Here is an 18,558-nt window from a genome sequence, read left to right as displayed (position 1 = left end):
GGATTTAACCCAACTCAAAGTAAATGCTAAATTTGCTTTGTCTTGCTAACCCATTCATCATAACACATTTATAGGGTGATAACATGTTGTGTTTGCAAAATTGTTGCTGCCTCCAGTTGGTGGAAGAGCGCACCAATTGCCATTTCCGCAAATTTGACTGCTGGAACATACGTATGTGTTTATACACCCCAAACAGCCAATGTACGAACTGAACAGACATTAGCTGAAAGCTAGCTAGTGAGATGCACCTACCATGTGTGTGGGACCCTGTTGGTGTTGAGCTCAGCCTGTCTGAATTCAGAACTAACCAGAAAATCTGATTCTTTCTGATATTTCCCTGCAGTATCTAATTTTTCCTCTCATCTCTGTACATTTAAGAAGCAGATTCATAAAGCCCCAGGATAAGCATAAATATTTCGCTCAAGTTGAAACTCACTCTACCCCAGATGAATTTCCCTTTTAATTGCGTATTTCCATTGGCTTTGTATGTAATTGTGATACTCACAAAAAGGGGTTTGTGATTAAAAAGGTGTATTTGTTTTTTTTAGTTTGTTTTTAGTTTGTTGAAGATGGATTTCCATATTTTTGGGTATCTTAATTTATAGTTTAATCATTTAAAAGTAAGGAGAAAAATAAGGGCATGCTCATCCATATTGCGCCAGTAGGTGGCAGTAGTAGCTTTTCACAGCATCCGGTACACTTTTGGAGTGCCGTACGTGAATTCATAATCAAGTTGAATGGAGAAAGAACAACACGTCGTCGTGTCTCACTCCTTATGTGTACTTTTTCCTGCTGTTACAGGTTAGTTTACACCACATAAAAACAATACAGACATTTATAAGATTATCCTAGTTAAAAGCAATATGGCATCGGCACGTTAATGTGTTGCTAATTATGTTAAAAGTGAACTTTAACTGCGGTAACCGCAACCTTACATGTCCCGTAATGGCGTCATGTCTACTTACTATTTTCTCCATGTAGCTACATGCTATTGTTTTCTAATGTGTTTTATCTGTCATCCCGGACATTGCTAAAGTAGGAGTCAATGTGTCGCAGCTCAGTATTGCAGCGGAATGTGTATTAGGTTATAGTTGTTTACCAAGCTAATCACTGCTATCTCTGTTCGGGCTACAGCAGCTTGAGCTAACGGGTTAGCCTATTGTTCTTGTAGCATTTGCTGTTCAGTCGTTCGCGCCAGTGCCGTTTCAGTACGGGCTTAGTTTTTCTTGCTCATGTATTTCGGTCGCGGCGTTACTCTATGTTAGGCGGTTAATAGGTGAATGTTTTACTATTTAAATGTGTTGATCGACCTCAGATGTAAACTCAGTCTCTTCTGTTATAAATAGTAATCAATACTAAAAAAGATGGTGAAAGTATTCACATTAGACACACCTTAATGAGAAGGTTGATGTGTTACTGTACTGTATATTAAATTAGTAGTCTCAACGAATGTATAATTTACAAAGACAGACGTATGATATGTTTTGTGTAGAAAAGGGTTCTATTTGTATAGCAATGAGGAATGAGTATGTTTTGTAGCTATGTAACTGATGCAAATTGCTCTATGGACTGCTACATTCTCTTGGTAAGAGCTATATCTGGTTGGCCAGTGCATTTATGCAAAAATAATATAACAGAAAGAAGAGTATTCATGTGAGAAATAAAACATAATCCAGTTGAATGGAGAAAGAACAACACGTCGTCGTGTCTCACTCCTTATGTGTACTTTTTCCTGCTGTTACAGGATTATCGCTATAACCTGCTAACGGGTGCCAAGCTGGTACCTGTTACAGCTCATGGGGGCTCGTCCGGGATCTCTTACACCACCAGGCCGGAAGCTGATCCAGTGATACCAACACCGTGGACCAAAAGTGACCTGACTAGGCGATTTCTGGACTGTGTAACCAAGTGCAAGGTATAGGGAAGCAGCCATGGCAGACAGTGAGAGGAGAAAGTTGGTGTGGACCATCAAGAAAGACCTACTCGCTCTCTCTGCGGATGAACTGTTCCAGATAGCCAAGGCGCTGGGTCAAGTGCCAGGAAGGGACTAATCCCAGCTTGAGTCAGGGGATGAGGAAACTTACTTTGAGTATATCAGCAACTTTATGAACAGTGAACACTTACTAGAATCTGAGGATACAGGTATGACCCACTTGCTACAGTTGAAAGACATAGTTGATGTAACCATCCACGGCCATGTGTCTGATCTGCAAATGCACCCGACAGGGGATGTTGTCGAGGTCCCATTGTCAAACTCTGAAGTTAGGGTTGAAGAAGATAAAGCCAATTCCAATGTCAACTCAGTCGTGACAATTGATAGTGAGGTTACTGGCGTTGATAATGCTAATGCCAATCCCCTTTCTTCAACAACATCCATGAACACACATGAAACAGAACTACAGAAAATGCTCTCGAGTTATGAGGAGCTCAACAAGAAAATTATGCAGTACATGCCCACATCCACTTTGCAGCCAACAATCCACCCATCTGAAATAGTGCAGAACAAGACACAGGGTAGGGACTGTACCAAGCTGCTAAGTGAACACTCCACACCCACCCCACATGATAAAATGGTCTCCTTAAGAGAGCTTTCTTACCTTCATCGTAGAGAGTTCAAGATTCAGGGGGGTCAGGTTGGAGATCAGGGGTCAGACATCAGCTACAATAGTGTTTGCCGCCAAATTGATGAAGGATTAAAGGAGCAGTTCAGTGAGTCGGAAATTGTGAGGGCTTACCTAAGAGCTATCAAACCTGGAAATTTCAAGGACATGTTAATGAATAAGGACAACCTTGCTATTGAAGAGCTTAAAGGCTTCCTACACTCCCACCTGGGTGAGCAAAGCAACATGGAGCTTTTCCAGGAGCTCATGTGTACCAAGCAAAAAGACAATGAGACACCTCAACAATTCCTGTACAGAGCAATAGGACTCAAGCAGAAAATCTTGCTGTCCTCAAGACATGCAGACACAGATGTTAAATACAGTGCAAACACAGTACAAGATGTTTTCCTCCACACAGTGTATCAAGGCCTTGGTCACAAACACACCAACATTCGCAGGGAACTCAAACCATTGCTTGCAGATCCTAGAGTAACTGATGAGGCAATTCTGAAGCAGATGAAGAGGATAATGAGTGACGAAAGTGAAAGAGAAAGACGTTTAGGTCCATCCACCCGTCAAAGACCCACGAATGTCCATAGTGCCCAGGTGGAGGCTAATGCTGCTCAGTCTCCCTGTGTCAAGGAGGGAAATGTGGAAAAGAAACCAAAGCCAGATATGATCCAACAATTAACCGAGAAAGTTGAAAAACTTACCAATCTTGTTGAACTCATGCAACAGTCAATAAAGACACAGAAGCCAGAACAAGACAGCCATTCACAGCAAGGCAAAACATACAATAGAAGAGGAAAACCATATGGCTGTAAGAAGTGTGTTGAACTGAACTGTCCCGATTGCACACATTGTTTCTACTGCGGGGAAGATGGCCACAGGGCAGTGGGCTGCCTGAAGAAGCCAGCGCGCCAGGGAAACTGGAGCCGGTCCCTGCCAGGGGACAGACAGTGACCGGGTCCCAGCCGTCCCAACCCGACACACGTCATGCTGCTAAGTCTGACAAACTATGTGCAGCGAGAGTCAACACCCAAACACGAGACAATGTAACAAAAGACAACAGACAGAGACAACTAAATGAGGAATCCCAAGCACCCTCTCATGTTTTACCCAACAGCAAAAGTGAGCGCCTAGCCAAGCTCATTGGGCGAAAAGCTCTCACCCATTGTAATATGAATGGTTTAGCTGTTGCGGCTTTGCTGGATACGGGAGCCCAGGTGAGCATGATTGACAGGAACTGGAAAAATAAATACCTGCCAGATACCCCTGTGAATCCACTCAGTGAAATTATCGATGAAGAAGATTTGAAAGTCTATGCAGTAAATGGTGAAATCATCCTGTTTGATGGCTGGGTCGCTCTTACCATCAATCTGAAAGGTAATGAAAACCCCGGTTTGTCGATCACTGTGCCTTTCCTTGTTAGTAGTCTTCCTCTTGAGCGACCACTGCTGGGCTTTAATGTGCTGGAGGAGATAATACAGGAGCAACCTGAGAAACTGGCTCCGACGCTCATCAGCCTGCTCTGTGATGCCATGTCGATACCACAAGAAAAGGCAGAGCTCCTTGTACAGTTCATCCAGACCAACGAACCTGTTGTGAAGTGTGGGTTTTTACGTACAGGCAGACAAGACACTGTCATTCCAGCAGGTCAGGTGACCTGGGTCAAGTGCCAAGTCCCACCCAACATGGATTCGTCTGATTCAGTTTTTCTGTTTGAACCTGATGACAATAATGTACAGCTATCTGAACTGGATGTTGGCGAAGGTCTGCTGGAAGTGCAAAATCCAAGCAAACCATATTTAGCTGTACCCATTGGAAACAATACAAAACACCCAATCACCATTCCAAGAAAGACAGCCATTGGTAGCATCCATAATGTTGAAAAGGTGATTTCACCAGACTCGCTTGACTCACCTGACCTGCCCAAGCCAACAGTGACAGTTAACGGTGCTGTCTCAACCCCTGCTCACTCCAGACCATCTCCAGGGCAACCTAGTGTGGACCTCAGTCACCTGGATAAGGAAAAACAGGCGGTGGTTAACAAGATGCTCTGTGAAGAAGCTGGAGCTTTTGCACATGACAGCAATGACATAGGATGCATACCAAGCCTGCAAATGTCGATCACTCTGCGGGATGAAATACCTGTTCAAAGAACCTATTCCTCAGTCCCAAAGCCATTGTTTAAAGAGGTGAAGGAGTATGTACAAGAGCTGTTGATGAGAGGCTGGATAGTAAAATCAAAGTCCCCGTATTCTGCCCCGGTGGTGTGTGTCAGAAAAAAAGATGGCAGCCTGCGGCTATGCATCGATTATCGCCTTATAAATAAAAAGACTGTCCCTGATCGACACCCGCTGCCCAGGATACAGGATCTGACAGACACTCTTGGCGGCAATGCCTGGTTTAGCATCCTTGACCAAGGCAAAGCCTATCATCAGGGCTTCATCGCTGAGGAATCACGCCAGTTCACCGCCTTCATTACCCCATGGGGTCTTTATGAATGGGTCCGGATCCCATTTGGACTCTCAAACACCCCGGCGGCGTTCCAGCGAGCATGGAGGAAATGCTAGGGCCCCTCAGAGATGACTGTTGCCTTCCCTATCTTGATGATGTGCTCTGTTATGCAAAAACATTTGAAGAACATGTTGAGGCACTTCGCAAAGTTCTCCAGGCTCTCCAGCGCCATGGAGTGAAACTGAGGCCTGAAAAATGCCAGCTGTTCAGACCAGAAGTCCGGTACGTGGGTCGCCTTGTGTCAGCTGAGGGAGTCAAAATAGACCCACGTGACCTGGAAGCAGTACGAAGCTTGACCAACAAGAGACCACAGACAGTTGGGGATGTAAGGAAATTGACCGGGTTCTTTGACTATTACCGTTCATACATCCAGGATTTTTCCCGGATTGCAAAACCGATTTATGAGCTACTCCAAACTAAACCAGCGAAAGCTCAGATTTCAGCACCAGGAAAAAATGCAAAACGCCCACAGTTGCCTTCCAGAGAGCATGTAAACTGGACAACCGAACACCAGGAAGCACTTGAACAACTGGTCTCTCTCCTAACGAATCCACCTGTCTTGGCATATCCAGACTTTAACCTGCCTCTCACATTGCATACAGATGCATCAGACAAGGGCCTAGGAGCTGTCCTTTATCAGCGCCAGAATGGAAAATTGAGAGTTATTGGATATGGTTCGAGGACACTCACACCAGCCGAACGCAATTATCACCTGCACAGCGGAAAACTGGAGTTTCTGGCATTGAAATGGGCTGTGTGCGAGAAATTCCGCGATTACCTGTACTATTCTCCACACTTCACTGTCTACACAGACAACAACCCGCTGACCTATGTAATGAGTACAGCAAAGTTAAATGCAGTTGGTCATAGGTGGGTTGGTGAGCTCTCAGATTTCCGGTTTGACATCAAATACAGGCCCGGAAAGTCAAATGTGGACGCAGACACTCTGTCTCGCCTCCCCCTGGATATGGAAACCTACCAGATGACTTGCACAGAGGAGTTCTCAGGTGAGGCAGTGCGGGCAACATGGGATGGAAGTCAGGCAGCTAAATGCAAAGATGTAGCCTGGGTGGCAGCGCTCAACACCTCCTCCCCAGACCATCACCAACAGCCATATTCTGACCTGCCAACCATCAGCCATGATGATCTTGTAAAAGCACAAAGAGAGGACCAAGCCATAAACCGGATAATCGAGTTAAAGGCGTCAAACACCAAATTGACAGATGAAATACGGAAAACTGTAAGTGGGGCCGCTCAAAAGTTGCTTCATGAGTGGAGCAGGCTACATCAGGAAGATGACCTCCTTTATCGAAGAACGAATGGACGGAAGCAGTTGGTCCTCCCTTCCAAATACAGGACACTAGCGCTGAAATACCTACACAATGAGATGGGCCATGTTGGCACAGAGAGAGTACTTCACCTTGCTAGGGAGAGATTCTACTGGCCCTTTATGGCAAAAGAAATAGAGGAGTATGTCACACGAAAATGCCCATGCATTAAAGACAAGAAACCTGTCGCACACGTTTGTGCTCCTATGGGTAGCATTACATCAAGTTTCCCTTTAGAGCTGGTGTGCATTGATTACTTGCACTTGGAAGCCAGTTGTGGAGGGTATGAATATATTTTGGTAGTGATTGACCACTTCACCAGATTTGCTCAGGCATATCCCACAAAGAACAAGAGCGGAAAAACAGCTGCCGAGCGTATTTTCAGTGACTTCATACCTCGATTTGGATACCCATCCAAGCTACATCACGACCAGGGCCGTGAATTTGAAAATAAGTTATTTGAAACATTGCAACAACTGTCTGGAGTTGGTCACTCGAGGACATCACCCTACCACCCACAGGGAAACCCAGCTGAGCGGTTGAACCGCACCATACTCCAGATGCTGAGAACATTGACTGAAAGCGAGAAACTGCGGTGGAAGGATCACCTCCCGCATGTTATACACGCTTACAACTGTACCAGACATGAATCCACGGGCTACTCACCCTTTTTCCTCCTCTACGGCCGTCATCCACATCTTCCTGTTGACTTGCTGTTTGGGTTCACAGAAGAAAAGGAACCATACTCACCTAGAGGATATGCAGAAAAATGGGCTGAGAGAATGTCAGAAGCCTACCAGATTGCTAGTGAGAATAGCAAAAAGGCCAGCGCAAGAGGGAAAGTAACTTATGACAGGAAAGTCAAGGGAATGGTGCTGCAACCAGGAGACCGGGTTCTGGTCAGGAATCTCAGTGAACGTGGAGGGCCAGGCAAATTAAGATCATACTGGGAGAAGACTGTTTACAAAGTCCAAAAACAGCTTTCTGATAGTCCAGTATACATTATCTGTGCTGAAACCGGAGAGCAGGGAAAAACCAGAACACTGCACCGTAATCTCCTATTGCTGGTAAATGATCTACCTGTTGAAATCACCTCACCTCCGAGAAGGAAGCAAAAACACAAACCAAGACGAGGAAAACAGACAGACCTACAACTCGGAATCAGATGATGACTGTGCCTCAGGTTACTGGTTGAGGATACCGGCAACAGGGACAGACAAGAGACCGCTTACCCTGCATGAACAACTGACTCTGCCTCAGAGAAATCCTACCTGTACCTCGGTAACAGATCCAGCTGCGCCAGAACCTATAGGGATGGAAAGCCATACTGTACCTGAACACTTACCGGATCATGTCCTGTTACCTACACAAGAGGAAACTGAACAAAACATTGATGAAAATCTACCTGACCCCACTAGGCCCGAAGAAGAACATGGAGCCGATGGGCAACCAGACTCAGATGCTGAAAGCGGACCCCTGACTCCTCCTGTTGAGCACAACCAGACAGAGGTTAGAAGGTCTGTACGTGACAGACAACCACGTAGATTTCTCACATATGACTCATTCGGTGAGCCGTCAGTAGGGTCACATGCTAACATCCATTCAGTCTCTGCTCACACAGATCCATACTCACCTGCTGCAGTTGCTACTGAACACACTCCATCCCCACACTCACTTGTTCCATACATGCTGCCTTGCATACCGCACCCACACCATATCATGTGCACCCAGGCACTGTACACACCATATATTTACACTATGCAAGCTGCATACATAAGTACCTAAGGTTTCTCTACATGGAGCAGTCTGCGCAATGTGAGTTTAAAGGGGGCATGAGCCAATTTTAATTGAAAATGTCAGGAGACATTTTTGTTTGTCGGGGTGAATGTGATACTCACAAAAAGGGGTTTGTGATTAAAAAGGTGTATTTGTTTTTTTTAGTTTGTTTTTAGTTTGTTGAAGATGGATTTCCATATTTTTGGGTATCTTAATTTATAGTTTAATCATTTAAAAGTAAGGAGAAAAATAAGGGCATGCTCATCCATATTGCGCCAGTAGGTGGCAGTAGTAGCTTTTCACAGCATCCGGTACACTTTTGGAGTGCCGTACGTGAATTCATAATCCAGTTGAATGGAGAAAGAACAACACGTCGTCGTGTCTCACTCCTTATGTGTACTTTTTCCTGCTGTTACAGGTTAGTTTACACCACATAAAAACAATACAGACATTTATAAGATTATCCTAGTTAAAAGCAATATGGCATCGGCACGTTAATGTGTTGCTAATTATGTTAAAAGTGAACTTTAACTGCGGTAACCGCAACCTTACATGTCCCGTAATGGCGTCATGTCTACTTACTATTTTCTCCATGTAGCTACATGCTATTGTTTTCTAATGTGTTTTATCTGTCATCCCGGACATTGCTAAAGTAGGAGTCAATGTGTCGCAGCTCAGTATTGCAGCGGAATGTGTATTAGGTTATAGTTGTTTACCAAGCTAATCACTGCTATCTCTGTTCGGGCTACAGCAGCTTGAGCTAACGGGTTAGCCTATTGTTCTTGTAGCATTTGCTGTTCAGTCGTTCGCGCCAGTGCCGTTTCAGTACGGGCTTAGTTTTTCTTGCTCATGTATTTCGGTCGCGGCGTTACTCTATGTTAGGCGGTTAATAGGTGAATGTTTTACTATTTAAATGTGTTGATCGACCTCAGATGTAAACTCAGTCTCTTCTGTTATAAATAGTAATCAATACTAAAAAAGATGGTGAAAGTATTCACATTAGACACACCTTAATGAGAAGGTTGATGTGTTACTGTACTGTATATTAAATTAGTAGTCTCAACGAATGTATAATTTACAAAGACAGACGTATGATATGTTTTGTGTAGAAAAGGGTTCTATTTGTATAGCAATGAGGAATGAGTATGTTTTGTAGCTATGTAACTGATGCAAATTGCTCTATGGACGGCTACATTCTCTTGGTAAGAGCTATATCCGGTTGGCCAGTGCATTTATGCAAAAATAATATAACAGAAATAAGAGTATTCATGTGAGAAATAAAACATAATCCAGTTGAATGGAGAAAGAACAACACGTCGTCGTGTCTCACTCCTTATGTGTACTTTTTCCTGCTGTTACAGGATTATCGCTATAACCTGCTAACGGGTGCCAAGCTGGTACCTGTTACATAATCGTGCTGCCTCTTAAATTCGTGCTAACTTTAGTTTGTCTCAATTCAGAGATACACGTTGTTAATGATGGAATGCAAATAAGTCTGGTTAGCTGAGGTAAATTCTGTTTGTATGGAAGTTCCAAATAAAAGAAGAAAATAATCAAATGTGATGAAGTACAGTATGGTTATTTTAAACCACTTCTTAATGGAAATTACAGAACAATTGCTGGTATGAAAATTGCAAAGCCTATATAGTGGTAGAAGATTTTGGCCATATTGCCCACCCCTACTTGGTGGTGTTTGTAATGATCCAGGGCTTTATGTTACCAGCTCCTACCTTGCAAGAAAAAGGAGCAGAATAACTCTAAGTCTTCCCTCATTTCTCTATTTTCCTACCTCCCACAATTCCTGACTAACAGTTTTCCCCCTCACCCTCCTTTTCCATCTGCCTCCTGCCCTCTGCTCTCCCTCCTCATCAATTCCTGCATTTCACTTCTTGTCTCGTCTCTTGTCCCCCATGCTTCGGCTTTGGCGTGGTGGTGGTGAAAGTGGCGAAGAGTAGGGGATATTAAGGGAAGTTTGTGTGCTGACAGTGAAATGTGTTTGTGTGTGTGTTTTTCCACCTGTTCTTAATGTCATGGGAAACTCCTCTAGCACATTTCCAAAGGTGAAAATCTCAATCCTAAAAGACAGAAGCAACACAACAGCTTGTCTCGCATTGTCAGACCTTACTCCACAGATCTGTGGAGTAAGGACGTTACTAGCAACGTTATTAGCTCTTACCAGTGTATCTCCGTATGTACTTCGTCCACAGCAATCCCCAACAATCATTCACAAAACGTTCCATTTAGAGAGTAAATGCCATAAACATATTCTTTGTAAATCTTTACAATCATTCCCCGAAAGAACCAAGCAGGCCTGCCTTGTTGAACAATCCAAATATTACTTCAAAACCTGGTATTTTCAGCATGTAGCTTGCTAGTTTGAAGTTTGTTGTTTTTTCCTGTATTGAAGGAAGTTTGAGAACGGCAACGCACAGAGAGCGGAAGGTGAGGTACAAAGCCTGACATCCACAGGATAGCCTGGATGTCTTAATCTTGGAAACGTACTTCCGTTGATCCAGACTACACAACAGCTAACTGCAGTGTTCAAAACGCTCTGATCTCCCCGTGAAGGAGTGCAGTTTTGGATTTCCCTCACAAGCTCAGAAAGTTTGTGTCTGTTCAATGCTGGGGTCGGATGCCTTTTAATAGAGTCTGGGGTCAACTATGACCCAATTAGCCGATTCATCAGCGCAGAGTAATTGAGGAATCAAATCCTTGGGGCCACCTGCATTGTAGATCAAATGTAGATCAATGTCTCCTTTGAGGAAATTGACTGGAAGCTATTATGACATATCACTCTTTTTTTAGTGAAGTCGCACCTCTGTTACATTAGTCATGCAGTTCCGATGGAGACGTTTGACATTATTACAGCTCCAGCACCTGAATGCTAATGCTCACATCAAAAAGCTCATCCAGGTACTTGGAAGAAGATTTTAAACTCATCCTCAAGGATTAGATCTTTTGAGGATCTGTCAAATTCCTCGGCAACAGAGCAAACAGAGATGCAAGTTTGGATTATCTTGGCTTTCTTTTCCACCCTTCAACTCTAGTCTGTAATAAGCCTCCAGCACTTTCTACATCTATTGATTGTTGGCAAGAAGAGATAGCCGGTCTAACCTCTATGTTTTTCTCTAATCCAACATTTTCTTCCCTTCAAAATGAAGGTCATCCATTTCCACGGCTCCCACGTGTCAAGCCGCTAATGACAATCAGAAAATCAATTAAATCAATCAAGAACTATTCAAACAGCAATTGTCTGATCCACGAGGTAGCCTGAAACGAGATGTGTTCAGATACAGATCTGGTGTTGTCCATGAAATCCACACTGATTAGACCATGAAATTAAATCATTTACCGATACTGCACGCTCACTGTGTTTATCTTGATAAAGGGTGCAAATTGACATTTTAAACTACATCAGCCGTGCATCAAGATTGCATCTTTGCGTCGGTGGAGCAAGTAGCCTCAGCAGAGAATACACTCAAATGCCTGGTTTTTAAAAAAGATTGAAAAAGAACATGAAGAAATATGAAAGAGACAAAATAATTTTGGTTATTAAGACTTTAAGTTACTGCAACTCATTTAATCATGACAGCAATATTTAGGTTTTTACTTCTCCCTCCTAAATATCAATGGAGGATTTATTTCTGCCTCATTTGTCCTTTGTTTCTCTGCATGTCAACAAGTGTGTGTGTGTGTGTGTGTGTGTGTGTGTGTGTGTGTGTGTGTGTGTGTATTGTGGTACTTCCTGTGATTCTGATGATGTGCAATGAGCGATCGCAGCTTGACGCCAATTCTCATGTGAAGAAGGCAATGCAGGAGGTGTCGGGCAGAAGGCTGACAAGTCTGCAATAAACTGTATGCAAATGAGGCCACAGGTTATTACGTCTGCCGGTGTGAGTGTTCAGGTGTGTGTGTGTGTGTGTGTGTGTGTGTGTGTGTGTGTGTGTGTGTGTGTGTGTGTGTGTATATGTGATCATGCATCTGCGCTCATGTTTATGAGCCTGCTGTGAAAGCACAGCTGTGATGAGAGTTGATCAAGCATGGCATAAAAAGTGTTGCGCCGCTGCGTGGTCCCTCTGTCTGCCTGTCTAACCTCTCCAGAACTCACACTGCTGTCCTTGTGAGATTTACCTTGCGAGTATGTTTGTGTGTGTGTGTGTGTGTGTGTGATGGAAAAATTGTGGTCCCGGAGACATGTTTTTTTTAGCACTGCCATGTGTCACAGCATTAGCGTCAAAACCGTGCAAGGTGCAGTCAGGAAACTTGACAGTGTAGAGTGTAGTTGATATCAAAATAAAGTTCAAAAATGGGTGTGGTCCGAACAACAGTGTTGGAGTCTTGGCCCCCCCTCTTTATGCCCCTTGCCTGACAACTGGTCAAGATATATGCTACATTTTCATAAACAGAAAAAAAATAACATAAATAAAAATAACATTGTGCACAGCTGTCAGTTTTCAGAAAAGTATTGGTTTACACGAACCCGTGTATACATGCCGTCAACAGCATGCCAAACCTGTAGGTGGCAGTAACGAGAAGCTCAAGCCCACGTTAGCCAATCAGAATCCCGAAAATAGCAACAACAGCAACCAATCACTTCCTCTTTCTCTTTTGAACAAAGATGAAAACGAAGGGCACAAACGAAGGGAAATGTCTCAGTTTTTCAAAATAACCATGTACGTGTAAATGGGGTAACAATAGTTAACAATTGTTTTGTGGAGAACAAAAGTGACATGAAGCAGGGTTCAGCTCACAATGTTCTGAAGGTTTAATGAGACATAAAATGATGTATACATTTTCTAACAATTGCTCCATTCACTTCAATGATGTGTAGTAAGATAAGAAAGAGACTCGGGGTGGACAGAAAGATTGCCTTAAGGTTAGTTCACACAGATACATCTTTAGGGAAGAAAACAGTGTTATTAAAACCGATTAGAGAGGCTTTCTTTAGAGTTCTCACATTTTCAACAAGAAGGACTTCCGTTTGTCGCAGAAATCATTGTCCAATACGATCCGTCTCTTCCGGTTTGAGTCTCATCAAATGTCTTTGTGTTATTTGGGCTTGTCGTGCATTGGACAAATATTTTCAGTACAGAAAAATACTTTGCACATCTACAACGTTGCCTACTATTAAACTTCCACAAATATGTTAAAAAAACATGGTCTCCTCTTGTACATAAAATGTGACGAGATTCCACTTCCATTTTAAATCTCTAGTTTTTGTCTTTTATGATGAGCCACAAAAAAACTCCCAAGAGGGAACACTAAGAGGATGTGACCAGCAGCACTCAACCAATTTGAGCTGTTTTATGTCTCACATTTGCACTCTTATTTCATTTCCCAACTGACGTACAGTAGAGTCCCAGTTCAGCACCAGATTACTGTGCAGCCGTATTTCATCTGCCACTCTCTAACACACTGCGTAATTAGAGTTCAGCATGGTTTTAACGTAACGTTGGTCGTCCAGATAGCCGCAGATGAGCACGCTGATCCTCTTCTTGGGTGCGTGTCTTCGGATAAGGAAGTGTGAGGGTGTAAAAAAAAAAAAGCAGGGATCATTGTACAGACAGGATAACAGAAGTTAAAGGGAGTCCTTTTCAACGGGAAAATAAAAAGGTATTGGATTCTCTGCTCCCTACCTGTGTGCTCTGGAGAGAGCATGGAAGTTCCTTCCCTCCACGCAGCTACACTGAGTACACTTTGCACAGCCCGATTAAAGGCACTTAAGACTGCTTGTAGTGCCTTGAGTGAGTTTGTGCACATGGTGTGATGATATTTTTTCATTTTTAGGGCCCGAACGGCGGCGAAGGCCCTATTGAAACTGAACAAATTATTATTCGTATTATTATTATTCCTTCTTTTCCCACGCAATGAATCGCCTTTTTGGGGACCTTATCATACTCAAAAACTCACCAAACTTTGCACACACATCAGGCCTGGTGAAAAATTTGATATTTTAAGGGTTTCGGGAATAGGTGCACAAAAATGGCTCGCTAGCACCCCCTACAAAGTTAAAAAAATGTAGCCCCTGTAGTACGTTTAACGTATACTCACGAAACGTGGTACATATATGTAACATGTCCATGACATACAAAAAAAGCAGAATTAGTGCGATTTGGGCCATTTCCACATGTCATACTTTAACGAACTCCTCCTAGAGATTTCATCCGATCAACTTCAAATTTGGTCTGTGCCATCTTAAGAACTTAGAGATGAAAAGTTATTAAAAGAAAAACTTTGTCTTCGTCATAGGGCGGCCATTTTTTTTCGCCATTGAAACAGGAAGTGGGTGTAACTTGAGTGTACATTGTCCAACTGGCTCGAAACTTTTCAGGATTCATAAGAGCCCAACCCTGAGGACATCTACAGGCAGATATTGACTCAAAGCATAACGCCCCCTAGTGGCAACAGAACAATTAGAATTAAAATGGCTGTCATGTGTGTGATGAGAATTTTCCTCAAAAAAAGATAAATATAATGTGATTGTCGGTCCTAACTCAGAGGATGTTTCCCAAATCAACTGGAGTTTAAAATGCCAACACAAAGAAAGCAGAAAGATGAAAACTTACAAAACTGGAAAATCTTATTTCAAAAGAAGTCAATATTTTATTTGGTTGTCTCCTTGACCTTTAAACACTACGTTTGTGCGCAACACAACATTTCAGCTGTTGTGGGATCGCTTAACACACAGGCGCGTTTGCCGTGAAAAGATACAGGCAACGCAATTTTCTGTTCACGTTAACGGTGCATGTTAAAATCCGGTGCTAATATGGCACCGGTGCCCGGTATCTACCGGGCGGAATAGCAAGCGGATTTCAGTGCCTCATTATGGTGCCACCTAAATGTCTGCGCTTTTCTCTGATGCTCTGAAACAGACGTTAGAGACAACAGAAACATTTGACCCTGGGGCTCAGACATTTTGGCATGCATGGAAGGCAAAAGCTGAGGAGAGAGAGAAGTAAAAGAAAGATGGAACTAAAGAGAAAATCACAGTTCATCTCACTGTTAAGGAGAAAGTAGAGGGCACACTGCATACTTTACCAGAAGACTTTTCAACAGATCTAAAACAAAAACTTGTGTATGTAAAAATGTGTATAACATCAGGCATCAGTATGCAGCTCTCCATGGCTTAAAGGAAAACTTGAGAGAGGACGAGGTCATTCTGCATATTGATTGAGAACTTCCGGTGCAAGTATAACAGTGAAGTCCAGGCGGTACATTTTGGAGATTTGCATCACCAGGTCTCACTCCATACTGGTGTGACCTACACCTGGAAGGATGTAAAGTCATTATGCTCAATTAGCTCTTCTTTTCGGCACGACCCCTCAGCGATATGGGCACATCTAACCCAAGTGTTAACTTACTTGAGAGAGCAACATCCCACTGCCACCACACTTCATGTGGTTAGTGATGGACCAACGACTCAATACCGCTCCAAAAAAACCTTCTTCCTCCTCACCAATGTTCTTTATCAAATGGGTTGGAAAAGGGTGACCTGGAATTTCTTAGAGGCTGGCCACAGCAACGGCCTAGCTGATGGGATTGGAGCGGCAGTGAAGAGAAGAGCGGATGATATCATTGCAAGACGGAGGGACATTCCAGATGCATGAGTACTGCTTGAAGAGCTTAAGCAGCAAAAGTCTGCCACCAAGCTGTTGAGCCAGCTGCCGTTGAGGCAATGGATGTTCATGTTCAATCTGAATTACAGACAATTCGTGGCACGATGAAAATCCATCAGGAATGGTCGCTGCTCCCTGTTGTATCTTTATATATTTTATAGGGCTGTCAAAATTAACGCGTTAATTTTTGCGTTAATTTTTTAATATTTAACTCGTTAAAAAAAATTAACGAAATGAATGCAGCTGTGTTTGTTTACTTCATGTGGCGGCTGAGAAACGTAATACGTCTCCATAAGAGCAGGCGGCGCTACTCTAGGAGGGACTTACCTGATTGAAGTAGGCCTACGGGCCAGTCAAGAGTTGAAACATGGACCAGTAAGATCCCAAAAGAGAAAAAAGATGATGTGTTAGAATCCAGAAATGAATGAGCACGGGCTATAAACGGGACCGAGTACTAGTTCCGACATGTTGTCTCGTCAGGAGAGATGCGCCACCAGTAAGCTGCTGTTTCGCTACACTGAGCTGCGGTTTAAGTTTGTTTGTCTGTTGCTCTACTGCTGTGCTGCCGATATGTACGTGCGCGATTTGTTTGCTTGATAACTGTTACGTTGGTCACGCTGATAAAACCTTATTTGCAGTCTGATGTTTAACGCTGTCGACTCGATAGTATCCGTGACTATATTCCAGTAAATGTTTGAAATTGGTGCGTCTCACTGTCACACAAGCTACTTCCTGGTTGCGGTGCTGGAAGGGAAATGTAGTCAATCGCTTTACATTGGTAATGGATTGCTGTGCACAGCATCGCTATCTAAAACTACACTCAATGTTTTCACTTTAGGCCAACATACACCTTTGTGGTTTTGGGTTACTGATTTAATGTGTAACATTGATATTGATATTGATGTGCATTTCTTTGTTTAGATATATGTGCTTTGCTTAGTCATTCAGATTAAACACTATGTATATTATAATATTTATGATATTAAGTACTGCCTAGATTGTAATTTATATTCTATATATATATATATATATATTTGTATATTATTCAGAATATGGTATATTAGGTATGTGGCTAATATTGGCGGTGGTGACAAAAATCTGCTCTCAAGTCGGACAGTTTCTAGCCGTTTCAGCAGCCTTCAGCAGGACTAAATAAGCCAAATTGTTGCTGCTGTTGTTCTGAAAGATATTAAACATTCTGAACTTAGCAGAACCTTTCCTTGTTTGTTTTCTCTTCATATTTGTAAAGTTAAGTGATTTAGCATTATTTAAATATCCATTACTACAAGCTTCAGTCTCAATTTAAAAACGCGATTAATCGCGATTAACTACAGCAAATTGTGCGATTAAGTAGTTAATTTTTTTTAATCGATTGACAGCCCTAATATTTTATGGTCTTGCTGTTGTTTCTTAACACAGGTTATGACTAATTGAATGCTCTGACGGACTGTTTTTTTTAATCTCCTTGCAGATTATCTCTCATTCTCCAAGCAAGATGTCATTCAAATCAGTCTTTTAAATCCATTCCCTCCTCCGTCACTTCAGGTGTGCCCCAGGGTTACAGTACATCCTGGGGGCCCTACTCTTCATCATTTACCTCCTTCCCCTCTCTAATATCTTCCGCGAATTTAACATTCACTTCCACTGTTATGCTGATGACACCCAGCTCTACCTCTCCAAACACTCGTCCACTCTCCCACCCACCTCCCTTACTGATTGCATCTCTGAAATAAAAACCTAGTTCATAACCAAAACTTCCTCAAATTAAACAATAATAAAACCGAGGTTCTCCTCATTGGCACCAAATCCACTTTTTCATAACCGACAGTTTTTCTCTCACTATTGATAACTCCTCCGTTTCACCCTCCCCCCAGGTTAAGAGTCTGGGTGTCATCCTTGACAGCACACTATCCTTTCAACCCCACATCAATAACATTATCTGGTCTGCCTACTTCCACCTACGAAACATCAATCGTCTCCGCCCCTCCCTTACCCCCCACACTCCTTGTCCACAGTCTCATCAATTCCCTTCTGGATTACTGCAACTCTCTCCTCTTCGGCCTCCCTCACAAATCCCTCCATAAACTTCAACTGGTCCAGAATTCAGCTGCCCGCATCATAACAGCAGAGCATTCAGCCGCTTTGCTCCCCGTCTCTGGAATTCATTACCACCCGAACTTAGAAACATCAATTCATTCCCCCATTTCAAATTGCAACTCAAAACACATCTGTTTAAACTGCCTATTCCACTTGATATCAATTACTCTGCCTCTTTCTGTTGTTGTTGTTGTTGTTGTTATTGTATTCTTTATTTTTTGCTGTTTTTAAATGTCTTATGTCTCGTATTATTAGGGCCCGAGCGCCAACAGCGGCAAAGGCCCTATTGAAACTGAAGGAATTATTGTTTCTTTCTTTTTCCCGTCAAATGAATTGCCTTTTTAAGGGGCTTATCATATTCAAAAACTCACCAAATTTGGCGGTCGCATCAAGTCTGGTGAAAATGTACATATTTTAAGGGTTTCGCGAATAGCCGCACAAAAATGGCTCGCTAGCGCCCCCTAGAAAGTTAAAAAAATTGAGCCCCTGCAGTGCGTTTAACGTAGACTCACGAAACTTGGTCCACATATGTAACATGTCAAGATGTACAAAAAACTTCATTAGAGCCATACCCTAAACCCAACGGGAAGTCCGCCATTTTGATTTCAAAGTTCGAAATTA

This window comes from Perca fluviatilis, chromosome 1 (assembly GCF_010015445.1).
Source record: "Perca fluviatilis chromosome 1, GENO_Pfluv_1.0, whole genome shotgun sequence".
Classification (NCBI taxonomy): domain Eukaryota; kingdom Metazoa; phylum Chordata; class Actinopteri; order Perciformes; family Percidae; genus Perca; species Perca fluviatilis.
This window is presented reverse-complemented; position numbering follows the sequence as displayed.